This window comes from Mustela erminea, chromosome 8 (assembly GCF_009829155.1).
Source record: "Mustela erminea isolate mMusErm1 chromosome 8, mMusErm1.Pri, whole genome shotgun sequence".
Lineage (NCBI taxonomy): Eukaryota > Metazoa > Chordata > Mammalia > Carnivora > Mustelidae > Mustela > Mustela erminea.
In genome coordinates, this window is record NC_045621.1 from 36,337,329 (window position 1) to 36,358,647 (window position 21,319).

At 37.2% G+C, this 21,319-nt stretch overlaps 1 protein-coding gene across 5 annotated transcripts in view; it reads right to left on the reverse strand.

Annotated features, from left to right (window-relative positions):
- Window positions 1–21,319, reverse strand: part of SPHKAP (SPHK1 interactor, AKAP domain containing) — a 171,063-nt gene that overhangs the window by 89,292 nt on the left and 60,452 nt on the right. The gene's annotated exons all lie outside the window — the stretch shown is intronic.

Here is a 21,319-nt window from a genome sequence, read left to right on the forward strand (position 1 = left end):
TATGGCTTTAATTACATACAAATACATTCCTTCAATGCCCAATTTCTTGAGAGTTTTTATCATGAAAGAATGTTGAATTTTTTCAAATGCATTTTCTACATCTATTTAGTTAATCATATGATATTTATCTTTCATTCTTTTTTTTTTTCTCCTCCTTTACACATTTTAATTTAGTAAAATACCAAAGCCTCTTTCTTTCATGTTTTTATGGGATTTCAGGACATGACAGAATAATGAAAGACATTTCAAAAAATGATATTAGATATTGTCTCTAGTATTTGAATGCCATGTGTGTCCCCCAAGGTTTATCTTTCATTCTATTAATGTTATCTATCACAATCATTAGTTTGGTTGTGTTGGACCATCTTGGATCTCAGGGATGAATCCCACTTGATCATGATGTATGAACTTTTCGGTGTGCTGCTCAATTTTGTTTTCTGGTATTTTTTGGACAACTTTTGCATCCATATTCATCAAGGAATTTGTCTGTAATTTTCTTTTCATATAGCATCTTTATTTGGCTTTTGTATCAGTTGAATCCTAGCCTCAGAAATTGAATTTGAGAGTGTTCCCTCCTTTTCAATTTTTTGGTAAAGTTTGAGAGGGGTTGACATCAAGTCTTTAAATGCTTAGAACTCACCAGGGAAACCATTTGTTCCTGGGCTGTTCTGTGTAGGAAGATTTTTTGGTAAAAGGCGAAAGATTTCGTGTTGGAAGATTTTTGATTTCTGATTCAATCTCCTTACTCATTACTGATCTGTTCACATTTTCTATTTTTTCATAATTCATTCTTGGTAGGTGATATGTTTCTAGGAATTTATCCATTTCTTCAAGTTTATCCAATTTGTTGGTATAAAATTACTCATAGTAGTGTCTTCTGATCCTTCATATTTCTGTGATTTCAATTGTAATGTCTTTTCTTTCACTTCTAATTTTATTTATTTGGCTCCTTTCTTGTTTTTTCCTCTGGTTACCTCTACCTAAATATTTGTAAATTTTTTTATCTTTATTTCAAATAATCAACCCTCAGTTTTGTTTATCTTTTTTCTTGCTTTCCTATTTTCCTTATCATTTATTTCTGCTCTAATCTTTATTATTTCTTCTTTCTTTAACTTCGGGCTTAGTTTGTTCTTTTTCTAGTTGCTTGAGAGGTAAAGTTAGGCTGCTTAATTGAAATCTTTCTTTGCTCCCGATACAATTATTTATAATTATAAACTTTCCTTTCAGAATTTTTTTTTTTTTTGCTGTATACCACAAGTTTTGTTTTTCCATTTTTGTTTGTCCCAAATACTTTTTTTATTTCTCTCTTGATTTCTTCTTTGATCCATTAGTTGTTCAGATTTATGTTATTTAATTTACTTGTATTTGTGATTTTTACAGCTTTCCTGTTTTAACTGATTTCTAGTTTCATACCATTGTACTCAGGAAAGATAATTCATATAATTGCTATCTTCTTGAACTTGCTACAACTTGTTTTGTGGCCTAACATATGTATCTATCCTAGAAAGTGTTGCATGTGCACTTGAGAAATATGTGTTCTGCTGCTGTTGGATGGGATGTTCTGTATATGTTTGTTAGACCCATTTGGTCTATGGTGTTTTACAAATCGGTTGTTTCCTTTTATTTTTTTTTCCCACTTGAAAATAATTTTTATTGAGATTCTACCAGCTGCACAATTTGTTGTGGGCATTAAACTCCTTTTTCCTTTTTTGCTTTTGTTTTTGTTTTTGTTTTTTTTGCAATCCATTCTTTCTTAAGTGGTCCTATGAACACTTTCTTTTCCTCCATGGCCTGGAATTGGCCATGCCAAGCTTGGAGGTGGTATCAAAGAACTTAAGGTCAATCTTCTCCAGGGCCTGCTGAGAACTTGCAGAGAGCAAGCATTCACTTCTTGGTTCCCAGCACACAGCCTTACAGCATGACAGTCATTGGTCACTTCATCATGGTGGACGAAGCCACCCAAAGGGTTAATATTCTTGTCAGAGAGATGTAATCAGTGGAAGCATTGTTCTTGATCAGTTTGCCATCCTTGAGGAGATAGCCCTGCACAATCTTGAAGATCTTGTTGCTCTCAGTGTGGTGATGTAGCACTTCAAATCTGTTTTCTTACTGATCCTCTGTCTGGATGATCTATCCATTGTTGAGGGTCAAGTATTAAATTCCCACCTATTACTGTATTGTTGTTTATTTCTACTTTTAGTTCAACAGGTATTAGCTTTATATATTTAGGTTCTTTAATGTTGGGTGCATAAATATTTAGACTTGTTGTATCTCCTTGATGAATTAATTTCTTTATCATTTATATAATGACCTTCTTTGACTCTTGTGACTAATTTTAACTTAAATTCTCTCTTAAAAAATATTTAAGTATAGCTACCCCTTTTTCCCTTTGTTTACCATTTACTTGGAATATATTTTTCCATCCCTTCACTCTTAGTCTTTTGTGTGTCCTTAAGGCTGAAGTGAGTCACTTATAGGCAGCATAATATGAGAATTCAAGAAAGTGGAAACTACGGCATATTACTTCTATCTATACTAGATTAAACATACTAAAAAGTTAGTTTTGCATGACATGATACTGTAATTTCCAGAGGTAGTTACACCAATATATATCACTTTACATCCTCTTTTTTACAACAGAACACAAACATTCCTCCAGTCAATGGTGAGGTCATTTCTTCCTTTTTTACCTTTTTTCTTTTTTTAATCTTTTATTATTTTTTAGCCCATGTGTACAGTAGAAGTGACCCTGGTGATACATGAAGAAAGGCCAAAAAAGATATTACAGCTTCCATCTGGCTCCTGGGATGTATGATGGGAACCCTGAGCCACCATGTAACAAGTCTGGCTACTCTGAAAACCTCATCCTGGAAAAGTCACTTGGAGAAACAGAGAGATAAAACAAAACAAAACAAAACAAAAACACTGAAATAAAGAAATATGTACAGCAAGGCCCAACTATTTGAGATCACAGTTGTTTGAATCTTCCAGCCCAGATGTTAGACATGTGAATAAGTGAACTTTTGGATGATTCTAGTCTGCAGGCTTCTGGCCAACTTATTTGATGTCTAGTGGAACCAGACTTCTAGTCTTCCTGCTGAGTCCTGGCTCAGACAGTATAGGGTAGAAACAGTGCCCTGTATGAATTCTTGACCCACAGGATTTATGAGCATATTGAAAATTTGTTTAATGGTACTAAGTTTTGGGACGGTTGGCTATGCATCCATATTAACTGGAACAGATAACTGGAGAATCATGGACTGTTAGAGATGTAAAAGAATTTTGAGAAAATCTAGTAAAAGTTTATTTTATATGTAATAAAACTAGCTCAGAGGGGCAGAAAAATTAACTTATCATCTAACACCTTATTTGTGGCAAACAATCGTCTTTCCTTCCTTGTGATGAAAAGAGTCCTGGTCTGGTAGGGAATGCCCTACTTGAGTTAGTGAATTGGGATAAGGTTTTCTCTTTAAATGATTGTTCATATAGCTCCAGATACTCAGGGTGATAAAGCAAGACCAATGGCACTGAGGTTCCCAAAAGTTACTGTGTGCCTTCAAATATACTAGGCAACCAGTCTACAAAAATTGTTTACTGTATGCATATGTGTGAATATATAGGTGCTACATAGGGGTTAAGGGGATGTGGGAATTTTTCCAACTCTGATTCATTTGACTCAGAAGTATGACTACCAAGGGAGCATGCCTAGAATTATTAGATGGGTGGTCTTGAAAAAAAATGCATTATTAATGTACTGTTTAATATGCCAAAATAACTAAAACATGGTCACATAAACAAAAGCCTGACCCTTCTGAAATCTTCACATGTGAGTGTGTTGCCCATATTTTCAGCTGTACCACAGTTCTCTCCAAACTGAAGCAGCACATCAGCAATCACATACTTTCTGGTGCACTGTGAACTCTTTAACAACTAGCCATCTGGTCACTCCACTTTATCTCCTAAGGGACAAAACTACTGCCCTCAGGACATTGTGGACTGAAGATTTACATGTTTCAGCCCCTCTGTAAATAACTTTGCTCAAAGTTACTTTAGCAGCTATTTCTGTTATCATTTAATATCTTTTTTTTTTTTTAGAGCTTATAATCAAAGACATTGAATCAGAAATTACCAGAGCTATGATGCTGTGAGGAAGACCAAAGAATCATTCCCAATGACTTATGGTTATGTAGGATAGGACCACTCTGTGAAATATGAGACAAAATTTTTTAAAAAAGCCATTTCAATGTTCAGTTTGCAAAAATTCCCATACAGGAAAACAAAGATAAGCTTCTGGAAATTAACCTCAAGGTCGAAGTTTCTATCATGTGTCCTTATGACCTTAAGCCAAGCAAGGTAGGTTGCATTTTTTGATAATTTGAAAAAAGGTGTAAGCAATTCAAAAGTTACTATAAATATATACCATAATTAAAAAGTGTTTTCTAAAGATAAAACTATTCTGTAATGGGATTTAACTGATATAATCTAACCATTATGTGTACTTTATATTAAACCCATGGAAAAATTAATTTTGAATTATTGAAGTCATCAGAAGTATTCCCTTGATTGTATATGACTCTTTTTTTCAGCCTACCTGCTTTCTTTTTCTTCCTTACTTTTCTTTCTTCTTTCCTTCTTTCTTTCCTTCCTTCTCCTTACATCTCTCTCTCTCAGTCTCTTTCAACATGCGTTCCTGCCATTCAATTTTCTGTTCAGCATGAGATAACCAATGTTATCACAGAAAAAATGAGGTCATCTTATTTCAAAGCCAAGAAAATTTTGGGTCCAAAAGTAGAGACTGTGTCCAGTCACCATTGTAGTTTCAGGGAGTAGCACAAGGCCTATTGAGGAAGGAAGACCATAATTATGGTAGTAAATTAAAATTACAGAATATTATAAAAAAATGGATTTCAAAAATGAAAGGATTTTTATAATAGCTATGTTTTTCTCTTGTGTCATGCATGTAATAACTTTTTAGCACATTGTTTTCTGGTATACACAGATGTGTCTGTTTTTCAAAATTAATAATGACTTAGTTTGAGCTCAGGTGTATAGCCCTGTTAACTTCCTGAAATGTGAGGCCCATAAAGGAAGAAACATATCCTCTGATCCAAACCCCCTTTGAATTATCAAGGACTTACTTTCCTTTTCTAAAGAGCTGACCAGTGTTTGATTCTCTCTCTGAATTGCAAATCACACATCAAAGATTTTTCAGTGACTGCAAGCATGGCTTTTGCAATTTTTGGTAGGTTGTGATTAACAAGCTACAGTAAAATGGGATGGCAAATTAAGGCTTACAGGACTAAAAATACTGTTAGTAATTACAGCTTTGAGAAAAACAAAGTCAAGGTTTATGCAGGAAGCAATATTGTTCTCCCCAAAGATGCCCAATTACTCTTCACTAAAAAAATAAAAAACAAAAAACCTCAGTGTATCTCTGTGTAATTCTCAGATGTAAGTCAGGGAAAATGCTATGGAACGTGTAATTTCTTAGGACACTTTGAGTAGTTAAGTTAGAAGAAGCTAAGGAAGGGAGGCAAAAAAAGGAGAAGCTAGAGGTAAAACAAAAAGACGTTACTAACATGAAACAAGAATAAAAAAATCTGTTGGGGGGCGCCTGGGTGGCTCAGTGGGTTAAAGCCTCTGCCACGGCTCAGGTCATGATCCCAGGGTCTTGGGATCGAGTCCCATGGGGCTCTCTGCTCAGCAGGGAGCCTGTTTCCTCCTCTCTCTGCCTGCCTCTCTGCCTGCAAGTGATTTGTCAAATAAATAAAATATTTTAAAAAAATCTGTGGGAAATTATTAGGAAAAGTCATGTTGATAAAGATTCCAAATCATATCATGGCTTTATGCAATGAGAAGCAAGAGATTAGGCAATTAAAGTCTTGATGGTGGAAAATAAATTCCTTCAAACACTTGATGCAAAAAAGACCTGGGAGTTTCTTTAAATAGAACAGACATAGTCTACTTTTTATCCATACTAAACAATAAGGCAGAGAAATAGTATTTATCTTTCAAAGAGTTAGTTCTTTGTTCTAGCATACAGGTTGGCAAACTTTTTCTATAATGGGACACATAGTAAATATTTAAGGTGTGCAGGCCATAAGGTTTTTGTTTGCATTTAGTCAACCCTACTGTGGTGGTGAACAGCCATAGACTATACCTAAGTGCATGGGTGTGATTGTGACCCCATAAAACCTTATTTACAAAACAGGAAGTGAACCAGACTGTATTTTGCCAACTACTGCTCTAGAAAATCAAACTTTTGAAATCGTAAGAGTTTACTTTCCCAATTAATCCTTTAGTTGGCAAAAGACATGGCCAGGAAGAGGCTGGTGGGCAAATGTAATTAGAAAATCTGGTTTGAGGCACCAACTCCATCACTTCATGATCCTGGACTAGCATTAAACTTTTTAAAACCCATATGCATCTCTTCCATAACAATACCTATTCTGGATACTTCATAAAGTGTCTGTAAAAACTCAGGGAAATAGTATTACTAGTGGAAAAACTCTTTAAACTAAAGTATTATAAATTTCTCATTACTAACCAGGGATAAGTGAGCAGAAAAATTGTTAGATAGGAACCTAAGATAGTAGGAATAAAGCAGATGCAAATTTATGGAATCACTAAATATTCACTTTCAGAAGCCCTCCGTTTTTGTATAAAATGCAACAGACAGATTGTTCAGTTGCCATGAAATTAGAGGGCTAGAAATGGCTTAAAACAGTATGGAGACTATGCAGAAAGTGCTGGAAGAAAACACTCTTGATTTGATTGCCTGTGTCTTATTCCTGGCTCTACCTTTTACCGGCTGTGTGACTCAGATATACCACCCACGTCAGCCTCGCCTGGAGAAAATAATACTCCCTACTCTGTAGAAATGTTATACGAATTAATGAATCCACGTAATGTTCTTAGCAGAGCTGCCTGGCAGACCAGAAGTATTTGATAAACATCAGTCCTTTATTTTTTTATTATTTTTTTATTATTTTTTTAAAGATTTTATTTATTTATTTGACAGACAGAGATCACAAGTAGGCAGAGAGGCAGGCAAAGAGAGAGAGAGAGAGAGAGGGAAGCAGGCTCCCTGCGGAGCAGAGAGCCCGATGCGGGGCTCGATCCCAGGACCCTGAGATCATGACCCGAGCTGAAGGCAGCAGCCCAAACCACTGAGCCACGCAGGCGCCCCAACATCAGTCCTTTTTTTATTGAAAAGTTTCACCAAGTCATGTAAGTCTAGAATGGAAGAGCCTGTAGAGGTCATTTACCAGATGCCTGAATCACCTTTATGTGTTCATCCCATCTCTGAACACTTATGAAAAAGCTCCTTACTTTGCCCAGAACTCAGTAGAGGTAGCAAATTTAATTCTATCATTATTATAGGAAATTTATTTCTTCACAGGAAAAAGAAAGCAGTGTTTAGATCTACTGCCTTTTTTCATTTCTCCTACACACGTCTAAGCCCTATAACAATACACAGGGTCTTTCCACCTTAATATATGGTTGCCGCCAGATGTAGACTATAGAATGCAACACTGGCTAGGAAACCTTCCTTCACCTGCCTCTCAAAGGACTGGCTGACAAAACCCTGCTCATTTCATCTTGTAAGGGCAGGGTGTGTTATTAATTGACCTTGATAATTAGTATTACTTTTTAAAAAAAATTTAGTTATTTTTTGAGTGGATGGTGGGGGGAGAGAGAAAGAGAGCAAGTGAGCACACATGAGTAGGAGGAAGGGGTAGAGGGAGAGGAAGAAGCAGACTCACCCTGAGCACTGAGTGGGACACGAGGTTTGATCCCAGGACCCTGAGATCATGACCTGAGCCAAAAGCAGACGCTTAACTGACTGAGTCATCCACACACCCCCAATATAATTTTTTAAAAACTTTAAACAAAACATGATATTCATAACAGAGTAGCCCTACAAATAGGAAGGTAAATAAATGACTACACAGATTTAAGTAGCTTAACACCTGCATGAATTTTTCCCATCATTATCAATACACTAAGAAAACATCAAGTCCATTCATTTCACATTTTTTATATATTCCTACATAAATATTATTTAATGTATGTAAGCCAAGTTTTTGGTTGGTCTTATTTTCAAACGAATGAGCTGACATAAATTTTCATGCACCATAGGAATCCATTACTTCTGTACCATCTTAAATGTGAAGCTTTGTTTTAGGCAATCTCTAAAATGTTCACCCTTGATTAATTTTGAAAAGTGCTTTCAAAACTATAACCCAAGTAGACTTTGCTTAAACAAATTAATTCCTCCTTCAGTTTCCAGGCACATGAACAGGGCTTGAGTCCAATTCTGTGCTTTTCTTCTTTCAAATCACTTCTCTTTAGACCAAAGGGATCACTCCCTGGAAGACGAGTCAGAAGGAGTTATGATGGACAGAGGAAAAAGAGTATCTTCGCCGACAAGCTTACTAAAGGAAGAAAAATAGTCAATAAAATGGAGTTGTCATAAGAATAGCTTGAAGTCTGTGGCTTTGATTGATGAATTCCTTTTGCAGTTACTAAGGTAAACCAAAAATAAATCCCTATATCTTTTGCCTCTTAGGTCATTCAGACAGAATGTGTTTTCAGAGATGAAGCATCATAGCAACAGCAAATCTGCTAAGTTAACAGAATACCATCATGGTGAAGTCAGTGTAAAATAAAAAAAGTAAGATAAAATAAAGGCAGAAACATTATGCTGCTCTCACTAATTGAGCAACATATCCCTTTCTTCCAATACTTCCTTGTCAAGAACAATGAATAAGCATTTGAAAGAGTCTTAAAACTGAAAGAAACTTTTTTGAGCTCACATCCACCAGGTGACTTGGGAATTTGGCGTGATAAATGAAGTCTAAGCCTTAATTTTTTGATCAGCCTTTTAGCCTGCATCTACCTCATATTATTATCAATGTTCTTAGATCAAAAAAAATGCAGTGACAGAGAATTACCTTTGCTATAGATAAATCTATCCATGAATTTCTGGTCGGAAAAAAAAAATTCTAGTGTCTTTCAAGAATACATGACTAAAGTCTTGTGGGTTGGTAAAACAATTATATAGGAACAAATGGTGGCATAAATAGACAACTGGGCTTTCTGTGCAATTAGTACTACAGAGAATGACTCAGTTTTAGCTATTTGACATTTATCATCATTTGCCAGATCTCATTTAATGTTTAATCACCTTCCCGCCAACAACTAGATGGCAAATCAAGTCATGTAATATCTAGGGGAACATTTTAACAATGTTTATTTTGTAGGTTCACTTTGAAATTATATTCCTTAAAATTAAAAAAAAAATCAATGCTATTTAACAAGTTTTTAATGGCTGCTTTGGACATCAAGTGACCCCTGTTAAATGTTTTCAGAATAAAATAAACAAAAGTGTCTTCTGAAGTTGGACTCCATGTATTACAGGAAACTCCCATTCTCACCGCCCACCCTGCCCACCCCAGGGAAAATCTTCCTCTCTCTTGACTAACACTCACTTGTTAACTTTACACAAAAATAAAATGCTCTCAGATGGCACCTCCACCTGTGGCAGACTTGTATACAGTTGTTGCATCACTAAGCTGTACATCTGAAGCTAACATCACATTGTGTGTTGACTATGCTTCACTAACGAAATAATAAAATACAAATAAATAAATTTTTAAAAATGAGATGCTCTTCTTCAGGGACAATATCAACTCTACCTTCAATAAGTCTGATTGTGAAAGGATATTAAGCTACCTTTAACTGGAGACCGGAAGCTCCTGACTCTAGAGTTAAGAGACCCTGCTTGGGTTACCAGCCTTCATGGTATAGAGTAACATGGGCTAGAAAAGAAGCCACAGTGAGTTTCAGGTCAGGGATGACAGCATGGGGAACTCCAGGGACCAACTCCCCAGTGAAACAGATGCCAAAACCCATAAAAGCAAACATCTTAATTCTCAAGAAATTGTCCTCAGGACATACAGAAAATAAATATTTTTTAAGAAGATCTAACACTCAGAACAGGGAAAGTCTGTAGCATTTAACCCATTTAAACCACAGCTCACTTTCTTCTTTCCTTACCTCCCCTTCACCCAGTTCAAACTGACAGGGCCATTTAGGTTCCCCTTCCCCTCCCAAACAAGGGTTACTGTCTCTTACCGAGAGTCAGAGATGGCCAGCATTTCTCAACCCGCCTAACTCTGAATTGAAGAGGTTAAATTCTTGGGGAGTAAAGCCAAGAAGTCAGGGGCTTCTTTCCTCCATCTGGGCCCCACTCAGGGGCTACCCCAGAGCTGGCAGACTGATAACACTGAGGCCATGACCACCCTTACTCAGCCTGCTTGTAGAACCGAGGTTCAAGGGGCACCCTGGACTGAGAGCTCTGGAGGCTACTGCCCCACCCAGTACTTAGAATATCGATTCAGAGAGTTTGTACCCTGGAGGAAATGTAGTCTGTGACAAAGGAGAGCTCAGAAGCTCTCCCCAAAGGAACAGAGATTATCTGAAATGGAATCTGTGGAACTTCAAGATAAGGGCACTCTCAAAAACAGGAGCTCCTCTTAATTAAAATCAACAAGCCAAACTGCAGGCCAGTCAGTTTACCAGAGGGAACCAGGAAAAAACATAGCTAAGAAGATCCCTCATAGGGTCAGAGTAAAACTCAAACCTGGTCTCAAAAATTATGCCTGCCTAAATTTAATTGGATCAGATGGCTGAGCAATGTAAGCTCTAGAGCATTGTTAAAAGCAACAGAGCAGTCAGCTGGTAAAATAGTAAAGTCAAACAGGCAGGGGTATAATATCAAATGAAGCAGGCAACTTAAAAGAAAGATCAGAAGAAGACAAAGAGTAACTTGCTAAGACCAATGTCATCCTAGGTGACTGTGCCTAGGTCCAAGGCTGTGCATCTCTGAGGAGTGACACCAAAGGTTTCACACTATAGTGGGGAAATAAATTTCACTAAAGCAACCTGGCCTAATCAAAAACAAATTTTAAAAAATCAAATAACAACAAAACAAGCCCAGGAGAGAGAGGGAATCAGTGTTCAGAGTTGCTATATTATCTAAAACGTCCAATTTTCTGAGCTTCTTAAGATGCAGAGATTCTTTGCTAGTATTTCCATACCCCTCAAAGGGTCTGGTAGAGTAGTCTGCACCTAGTAAGACCCAATAAATGCCAGATGGATGAATAAGCATAGACTTGAGATGAGATCTTAATGAAATTTATACCTATGAATGATGATAAAACCAGCTATGTCAGATATGATCGACAGTAATTTATATTCAAACATGTGACAATCTTAAATTTAATAAAAACAACCAAAAAAGCTAAGTATCTTAGAACTTCTCAATAATACTAATTTAAGGTCTCAGCTTGGATTACTAATGCAAATCTTTTCTGCCAATCCTATCATGAAGAAATTATACTTTTTATGACATTTTGATACAATAATTATATTTTACAGAGAAGGGGACCTACCATAATATTGAAAAACTAAACTCACTGCACTGAGAGCTGTTGGATTTGGGGTTTGGACTTGGCCTTTCTACTAATTCACTCCATAGCCCTGAGTAATCCCTTCTCCTCATTGCAATCTTCTCTTCTCTCCTGAAAAGTGGGAGGGATGGGCAATATATCTTCTTAGGTTTATTCCAACCATTGGGTTCTACGACATCGCAAATGGAAGCTTAGCTACTTAGTTTGACATAATAGGAAAACACCAGTGCATTCTGTTTGCTTAGCATGTGGTATAAATATGTGTTCCAGTTAATATTATATTTTGGTGCTACCAGGAGGCTCTGGCAAATAAATACTGTGTTTTCAATGTCAAAGTTTGCCAATGTCAAAGTGTTTCTTCACTGGCCTGTGATTTAGTGTAGCACTTTAAAAAATCAGGAGAGTGATGGTGAATCAGCTTCTTTGGAATTCATATTCAGTCCAATTGCAAACTAGAGCCATGGTCTTGAATTAGACACTGAACTGATTCACCAGCCCCTGGAGGTATTCTGTGATGCTGAGGGTGGTAGTGGGGACTGGGGATATAATTTATTCCTACCACCAGAACCTTAAAATAAATTTAGGAATTTGTTGCTGCAAAAGATTTCAGGAGAAAAAGATACCAGGGTGTTTTTTGCCCCCCCCCCACCACTGTATTTGCTTTTGCTTTTTGCATGTTTAAATCTTTAGAAGAAATATGTGGGGCATTAGGCAATAAACTAGTGACAGTGAGAATGGAAATGCACAGCCAGACTTGAAAAATCAAAACAGATTTTGGTAACCAATTAGAAATGAAAAGTAAAGGAGAAACACAAGATGAGTGTGATTCTAAGGAGCATAGCATAGGAAATGTGTAGGTTATAAAACCATCAATGGAAATTGAAAATTTGGAGGACAGTACATATTTTTAGATACTTAATTCTAGTTATACTGAATTTGGGTTATTTCTGAGATGTTCGGCTGGGTGTATCCAGCAAGTAGCTAGAAATAATTCTATAGTACACAGATAGCGTCACTGGCATATAGATTTGGCTAAAGTCATGAGGTATGGTTGAATGTGAAAGCAGTGAAAGCAGTCATGAAGAAGGGACCAGGCTTTTGCACAGACCTTTGGAAAACGCCACCACAAAGTGCCAGGTGGTAGAGAGCAAAAGTTCAGAAATAAAACAAAGAAGTAATGACCCCAGAGGCAGGAAAACAATTAGAAGAAAAATGTTCCTGAAGCCATGGAGAAAAGAGCTAGTTTTCAGAATCTGGGTGGTGGTATGAGTTCAGTGTGTTCTGCTAAGTAATATAAATAGTGAAAATACATCAGTGGATTTGGTGACATTGATAAGAGCAATTTCAACAGAATGGTGAGACAGCCAGGTAGTAGAGAGGTAGCAGAGATAGTACACTTTTTATTAGTTTTTAAGTTTGGTGATCATGGAATATATGATGGGATGGCTTCACAGGCAGAGAGGGACTAAGAAATTGTCTTTTGCTTATCTTAATATGTGCTTTTTAAGGAGGATTTGGAGTAACATAAGTATATGTAAGAATGGAAAAGTATATATAAGTAATAACAGCACAGCAGTGAATAGTATTTTTATTAAGAACGATGACCACTTTTTCTTTTAAGACAAAGCGATTTTGAAGGAATGCATTATTAAAGTAATTGACAAGCTAGCTGTTGGTTCCTACAAAGTAAGGAATGCAGGAAATTACAGTGAGTTTCCCAGGAATTAATCTGAAAGAAGAATGCAATATTTTTTCCCAAGTTGTCATTAATAAGCAATGCTTAAAAGTTGAAATGACTGTTTTGTATGAACATAGTTGGACTAAAAAAATCTGTAAGAATTTTTGAGGCAAGAGGCTAGCTCTAGGGTAGTCTAGCACAGGGAAATAGCATGGGCAAAGGGAAACTGATATTTGAAGAATGGCAAGTATTTCAATGAACTTGGGGAAAGACAGTAGTTGAGAGAGAGGGCTAATCAAAAGACAAATTTGGGCAGAGCAGATGGTGAAGGGTCTCATAGTGGATGCTTGGGCCCAAATATACCTATTGGATTAATTTTTTTCTTTTGGACCACTCTTTTTTGGTTGGGTCTTTGTGAAGTGAATTGTTTATGTACTAGAACAACACTTTAAAAAGAAATATATTCTACATAATATTATAAAAAATATATAATATATAGTATATATTATATGTATATGCATACATAAATATATGTACCTATATGCACACATATGAATAAAGGAAATAAGTTGACATAATTGATGTCCACTGTCCTTTATTTTCCGGATTAGTCAAGACTTTATTTTCCAAATCATCTTTTAGAGAGAGTACTCATCTTTCAGAGAGTACAGAAGATGGTGTTGTCTATTCATGGAGAGTGGTAAAAACCTGGACAAGCTAATTTAAGTAATGAGAAAGAGGGTTGTAATAATGTACTTGGTCCTACACTAACAATTTTTGAGCTGGAGAGCACTTGAGGGATTGTTTAGTGAAGGAAGTCCTGAATTCAAAGGCAAATAGAAACTGGCAGGTAATAAGAATGACAAAACAAGTGTTTACCTGATGAAATGGCAGCTGTCAGAAATGAGTCTTATCAACTCATTCTATCCAATAGATGTGCTCTATTTTGTTCATACAACATTGAAAGAAAATTTTATAACTGTTCAATTTTTAGAAATCAGATTTCATGTAGATAACAAAATTTCTGAGTTCTCTTAAAAATGAGACCTTCAACCCAGGGTCCATATTCTCATTTGGAATTGAAATGAGCTGATATGCTCATTCTGTTTGGTTTGTGGTAGAAAGGGTGGAAAGAAATAATCTGGGTACCAAGAGTTGATCCATTAGGCATCAGAATTGGGGTGCTATTCTTTCTTTTTGCTTTCCAGTTATCTGTTATGTAACTGCATTGTATTTGATAAAAGAAGGAAGATATGTTGTAAATAAATGTACTACACCTCAATCTAAAAATTGGTTGCCTGGGATGTTCCAGTGATACTGGAATCTATGTATGGTAGAGGCAGCAGCCATAAATTAATGGACCTTGACCCAGGTCGGTATTTTGAGTTGGTTTTGATTGTCCCATGAATTTTCCTTTTCAGTCCTCCCTCTCAGTGCATATGGCCGATGATGGGGGTGGGGGTTAGAGGTGAGCGAGGATCATTTGGGAGTAGTGGAGGTTTTGCTTTCCCTCCGTGGCTCTGCAGGCATGAGGGCAGCTCAAGTTGAAGCCTATGAATAGCAGATACTTTAGGAGAGACTAGGGGTTGAAGTTGGAGAAACTTTAGAGCAGCAATTGCAACCGGGTTAGATTTTGCCCTTCATCCACCACCCCCGCCAGGAGAGATTGGCAACATCTGGAGGCATTTTTGGTTGTTACAACTGGAGACTAGATGCTACTAGTATCTACTGGATGGAGGCCAGGGATGCTGTTAAATACACTCATATGCACAAAAAACCTCCCCCTACAACAAAGAATCATCCAGCCTAATCCAACAATAGGGTCAAAGTTGATTGATCCTGCTTAAGAAGAAATCACCCCTGTGTGCCTAATAAAACTACCAGAGCCACTATTGACTTAGGTTGACTGCTGAATTATTGTTTTAAACTAAATCTAAGGCACAACTTAGCAAGGGGCAAACCTTCCTTAGTCTCTTCTGGCCCTTTCAGATGTTTCTGGAAAGAACACTGAATGCCTTGGGGTTATCTGACCCAATTTCATCATGACAGATTTTATGGACTAGCCATTGTGCTTGGTACTGTCTGAAATGTAAGGAAAGGGCTGTCTCTGGTCTTAATAAGAGAGTAATATTCAAATACGGAAGGGCAGAAATTCTTCTCTTAGCACTTTCATATTTCCTAATAAACCTGGAGGTTGAGCTTATATGGTTACAAAAGAGAGAAATAGTATTCCAGAGACTCTGACTTAAAAAGCAGACATCCTACCATAGTTATTAGTGAGGCCCACTTTTTTAAAATTTCTTCTTCTTGGGGCACCTGGGTGGCTCAGTCATTAAGCGTCTGCCTTCAGCTCAGGTCATGATCCCAGGGTCCTGTGATCCAGTCCCACATGGGGCTCCCTGCTCAGCAGGAGGCCTGCTTCTCCCTCTCCCACTCCCCTTGCTTGTGTTCCCTCTCTCAGTGTGCCTCTGTCAAATTAATAAATAAAATCTTTTCTTAAAAAAATTTTTTTTAACTTGATATTCTAAGTGGTAAAAAAAAAAAAAATGCTATTACTTCTAACTAGTTTTCTTGGGATTCTGGAAGAACTGATTAAGAAAGACATGTTGATCCAAACAAACAATTCTACTAAAAAGAAATAGAAATTATATAGTCAATATCCTTAAAGCTGAAAGGTATTTAATGAGGAACATTGTTTATTGTTTTCAGTTTTTCTTGATTGATAGGCTTTCCATTCAGAGGAAAATTGCTATAATAGCAGGAATTGTATGAAATTTGAAACTCAAAGCTATTCTAAGCTATTTTAATAATGCATTCTTCTGTCAAAATGAATTTTAAAGAAACAGTTAAGAAATGGCATGAATACCAAGGTTTAAAAGTACACTCAGGTTTATTCATCGTACTATACTTAAAGCACAAAAATATCAGGATACATAAAATGCTCCATTTTGTATTTGAAACTCAGGTTTACATGCTTAAATAATAATCTCTTGCTTTTGGGGGGGGACCCTGGGACATGGGGATCACCATTTGAGCACTTATCAGAATACCTCATGCTCAGTTGAAAACCCTTTTTTCTACCTACATACCCTCTCTGGTTTGACGGATCTTCTCTACTCTCCGAGGGTCCCTGTGAAGACCCTCAACTCTTATCTCTCAATCTGATCTTGCCGACAACACTAAGTTGTACACCCAACTACCAACTTGACATTTCCACGTGGATGACTGAAAGACATTCAGCACCATCCTCCTTCTCCCACCCCAACTTGCTTCACCATTACAGTCAATGAACCTCCATCCATCTAGGAGCTCAAGCCTAAACCATAGTACTTATTCTTGACTTCCCTCTTTCCTTCATCCAACTGATTATCTTGTCTTGTTTAATATATATTATGTACAATTTTGGAGTCCATTCTTTTTTTTTTTTTAAAGATTTTATTCATTCATTTGACAGAGAGAGAGATCACAAGTAGGCAGAGAGGCAGGCAGAGAGAGAGGAGGAAACAGGCTCCCTGCTGAGCAGAAAGCCTGATGTGGGGCTCGATCCCAGGACCCTGAGATCATGACCTGAGCTGAAGGCAGAGGCTTAACCCACTGAATCACCCAGGCGAACCTTGGAGTCCTTTTTTATACATAATTATATCATGAGACTTTCTTTCCATGTGCTGAACTACTTTTATTTACAAACCTTTGTAAAGAATGTATTAATCTTCACGGTATAAATGTCCAACATTTATTTAACCGTTCCTATATTTTGCATCATGCAAAATTTTTCTATTTTTTGCCATCATATGTTGTTGAGTTCATTGAATACCTAGGCATGTTTACTATGTGCAGGCATCGTTCTAAAACTTTAGACATGTTAATGCATCTAATCCTTAGCAATCCACAAGATAAATACTATAACATCTCCCTTTGACAAATGAGAAATCTGAGACACAGAGAGACTAAACAGCTTGCTTGAGAGTATACAGCTAGAAAGGGGAGGTGGGATTCAAATCAAAGCAGCCTGACTCCAGAGTCCATGTTCTAAATCAGTCTGGTGTGTTGTACTGGGTTCATTACCTTGCAAGTTGACTGTATTTTAAATCAGTCCCTATGTAACTCTGGTCATTTCTTTAGAATCTATTTCCAGAAGTGGACCAGTAGTCATAAATATTTAAAATTTTTTGGGTAGTACACATTACAAAGATTTTCTTCAGAAATATTTTACTAACTTTGTCAATTTCCACTCCGTATGTTGGGTTGAGAGGGCCCTCTTAACTGTGCTTACATCAACACTGGATATAATAATTTTACAATCTTAACCAGCTTATTGGAAACAAGTTCTATAATAGTTATAGTTGATTATCCTTGGTTATTAGAGCAGTAAATTATTTTTTCAAATCTAAATTAACAATTGTGTTATTCTGTAAAATTTTAAAAGATTTTATGTATTTGGGGCACCTGGGTGGCTCAGTGGGTTAGGCCTCTGCCTTCGGCTCGGGTCATGATCTCAGGGTTCTGGGATCGAGTCCCACATCAGGCTCTCTGCTCATGGAGAGCCTGCTTCTCCTCTCTCTCTCTCTCTGCCTGCTTCTCTGCCTACTTGTGATCTCTCTCTGTCAAATAAATACATAAAATCTTAAAAAAAAAAAAGATTTTATGTATTTATTTGAGAGAGTGAGCACAAGCTGGGGAGAAGTGCTGAAGAAGAGGGAGAAGCAGACTCCCCGCTGAGCAGGGAACCAGTGTGGGGCTGGATGACAAGACCCTGGGATCACGACCTGAGCAAAAGGCAGATGCTTAATCCAATGAGCCACCCAGGCGCCCTTTCAGTGAATTTCTTATGTTTGGCTTTTTGCCGACTTTGATATCGGATATTTCACTTTTACATAGTGAATTCTGGCCCTTCTTTATCATTCTTTATGCATTGAGTCTAACACCTTGAGACTATCCACACACACACACACACACACACACACACTCACACATTTGTTACTTTGTTTTTCATTTTGTTTCTATTGTTTACTGAAGTGTAAGCATTTAAAAATTGGTTTCTGGAGCTGCATTGAGCTTAAATAGTCATACAAATAACCACCTAGATTTCCCTTTTAATCCCTTTTCATATTATGAGTTATTGGAAGTCTTATTCCACCTGTTTAACTAATATTTAAATATACACTGTAATTCCTTGAGCCACTAAATAAAATCGAGGATCTTAATTTTTATTGTGCAGCATTTTACCTACAACATAGCGACAGAATACAAACTCAATTTTCGATTCAAATAAACTTGTAAAAACTCCCTCCTAGTTTGGATCCATGGCCTTGATAAATATACAGACTAGGTCTAATGTCTACACCCATATTACTACTGTACTATTTGGTCACACATTGTAGGTGCAGACCTCAAGTTGTATCAGAAGCTCTACCTCAGGGGCACCTGGGTGGCTCAGTGGGTGAAAGCCTCTGCCTTTGGCTTGGGTCATGATACCAGGGTCCTGGGATCGAGCCCCGCATCGGGCTCTCTGCTCGGTAGGAAGCCTGCTTCCTCCTCTCTCTCTCCCTGCCTGCCTCTATGTTTACTTGTGATCTCTATCTGTCAAGTAAACAAATAAATAAATATTTAAAACAAAAAAACAAACAAAACTCTACCTCAGTTCAATTTATCATGTTTCTAGGTGTCAGTTTCCCATGTGTGACCTTACAGATTTAGAGACATCTGGTTGCTTTGGTGGTGGGGTTCTTTCATCTATCACCCCTCTGTGTCATGCTTTACCATAAAGTGTTCTTTCTAATTCATGGACTTCTAGAGTCTTGGTCAAGTTTAGTGGAACTTTTTTCACTGAGAATCAACACTTTCTCTGGGACTCGTGGATTTCCCAGAAAGCCTCAGGAACTACTGCCCAGGGCCAGGTGAGGTCACACAGACCAGTTGTGGGCATCTGCTCAACGGTACCCCAAGCTGCCTTGCTTTCTGTTTCATCTAGGGCTGGATTAAGAAGCAAGTCTCCAAAAAATTCTTCTGGATCAACCATGGGTAGGGGAGGTGGGTACAAAAACCCCTGGAAATCAGCATAGACAAAATGTAACTTACCAGAACTTCTGCTCAAGAGCAGTCCTGGATGAAGTTGGCAGGAATAATCTACCAGGGCTGAGGGTCGAGAGCTCCCTCTCAGGTGGGCAAGTGACCCCTGACAGTCCCTACACTGCCTCCTGAGAGTGGGGTCCCTTAAATACAGGGTATTTGTTCTGTTCAGGCTGCCTGACTTCCACTGTCAGCATTTGGTTTTTCATTTTTATGGGGGCAGCATTAACTTCTCCTTGAAAATTGTTGAATAAATATTTAAAGAACATTATTGTGCAGTTGGTACCAAATTATGAGCCTGAACAAGGGTTTCTGCAGCTCTGGGTTCAATCCTGGTTTTAAATATTTCTATTCCACAAAGAAATATGCAGGGGTAAAGGGACATCGTGTCTGCAGATGCTTCTCAAAAGTTTTAGGAAAAAAAAATCCTGTATGGACACTTACACATAGATGCATACACACACACAAAAGGAAGGATAAGTAAAGGCAGTAAAATGTTAGTATGCGGGTAATCTGGGAATTCTAGAAATTTCTGCAATTTTTCTATAAGTCTAAAATTAAAGAATTTAAAAAATAACTTCCAAACCTGATCTTTTTAAGGAAAAAAACATTAAAGTTCCTAGAACTTTAATTGGTAAACTTGGTAAACACCTGGACAAGATAATGTAAAATGTCCCTTTATTGTTCTATTATATTTTTCCTGAATCACGGAAGTCTAGATTTTTCTATAGATCAGCATACCAAGTAGAGTGTTTGTCTCTTCCATAACTTAACTTTTTAAAAATTTCATAATAGACTTGGTATAGAAATATTTTGAGAAATAATATAGAATAAAGAACAGTCATCCAAGATGCCATTTTGTCATTTTTGCCACTGGGTTGCATTGACATCAGAGGCTCACTAAACAGCTGTCAAATATCTTCATAGTTTTGCAATATCATGTGTGGGATGTTGAAGCCTGCCTGAGAATTTAATTTGTTTATTTAAGAATTGAAGGCAAATGTAACACATTTTCAAATACTGTGATTCGTCAATTAAGATGCACACTGGAAGGTATAATATATTTGCAGGATGATAGCCAAGTCTTAAAATGACCAGTAAGGAAAGATACTGACAGTAGCTATAAATAGAAATAATGTGAATTGTCAAGGTAATTTTAATGAAGCATTAAAGAAAAGAGATTTCTAAAAAATAAAAAAAAAATTAAATGTGACTAAATAGCAAAGGGTAATAGCAAATTAAAAAGTAAATTAGTTTTAAATTAAAAAAAAAAAGTCAAGAGACTTGAAAAGTCCAATTCGTACTCCTTGTGTTAAGGACCTCTATTAAGATAATGTCTCAGCTGTTGGGTTTGGAAATTGGCTTCCAATTCCATTAACCTCCTCCACATTTCCTTTGTTTAAATAATCAGGTTAGGGTCACTTGGATGGCTCAGTCGGCTAAGCATCCAACTCCTGATTTTGGCTCAGATCATGATCTTGAGGTTGTGAAATGGAATCCAGCGTTGGGCTCCACACTCAGCTTGGGGTTGTTTTGTCTCTCTCCCTCCCCCTTTTCCCCTTCCCTTGCTTTTTTTCTCTCTCTCTCTCAAATAAAAACATAAAATCTTTTTAAAAATCAGGTTAAAAAGAAGACTCTGAAGGTTAAGGTTGCTGTATTTTTTTTTTTTTTCGGGAAGACAAATCAGAAAGAAAATGAAATTATATAGTTTGAGAGGAGAATTCTATTTAGGAAAACATAAGCAGGGGGTGCCTCGGTGGCTCAGTGCGTTAAAGCCTCTGCCTTCGGCTTAGGTCATGATCCCAGAGTCCTGGGATCGAGCCCCGAATCGGGCTCTCTGCTCAGGAGGGAACCTGCTTCCCTCTCTCTCTCTGCCTGCCTCTCTGCCTACTTGTGATCTCTGTCTGTCGAATAAATAAATAAAATCTTAAAAAAAAAAAAGGAAAACAAGCAAATTGTTTTTAATTGATACCTAGTGAAAAACTTTCAAGGATGACCTCTAGGGGGTTGCTTGAGCCAGACTTCCTGGCAAGCTGTTCCTGTTTGGTGTATCTGACTGCTTCAAACTACTCTTCATTAAGGCTCTTCATTTTAG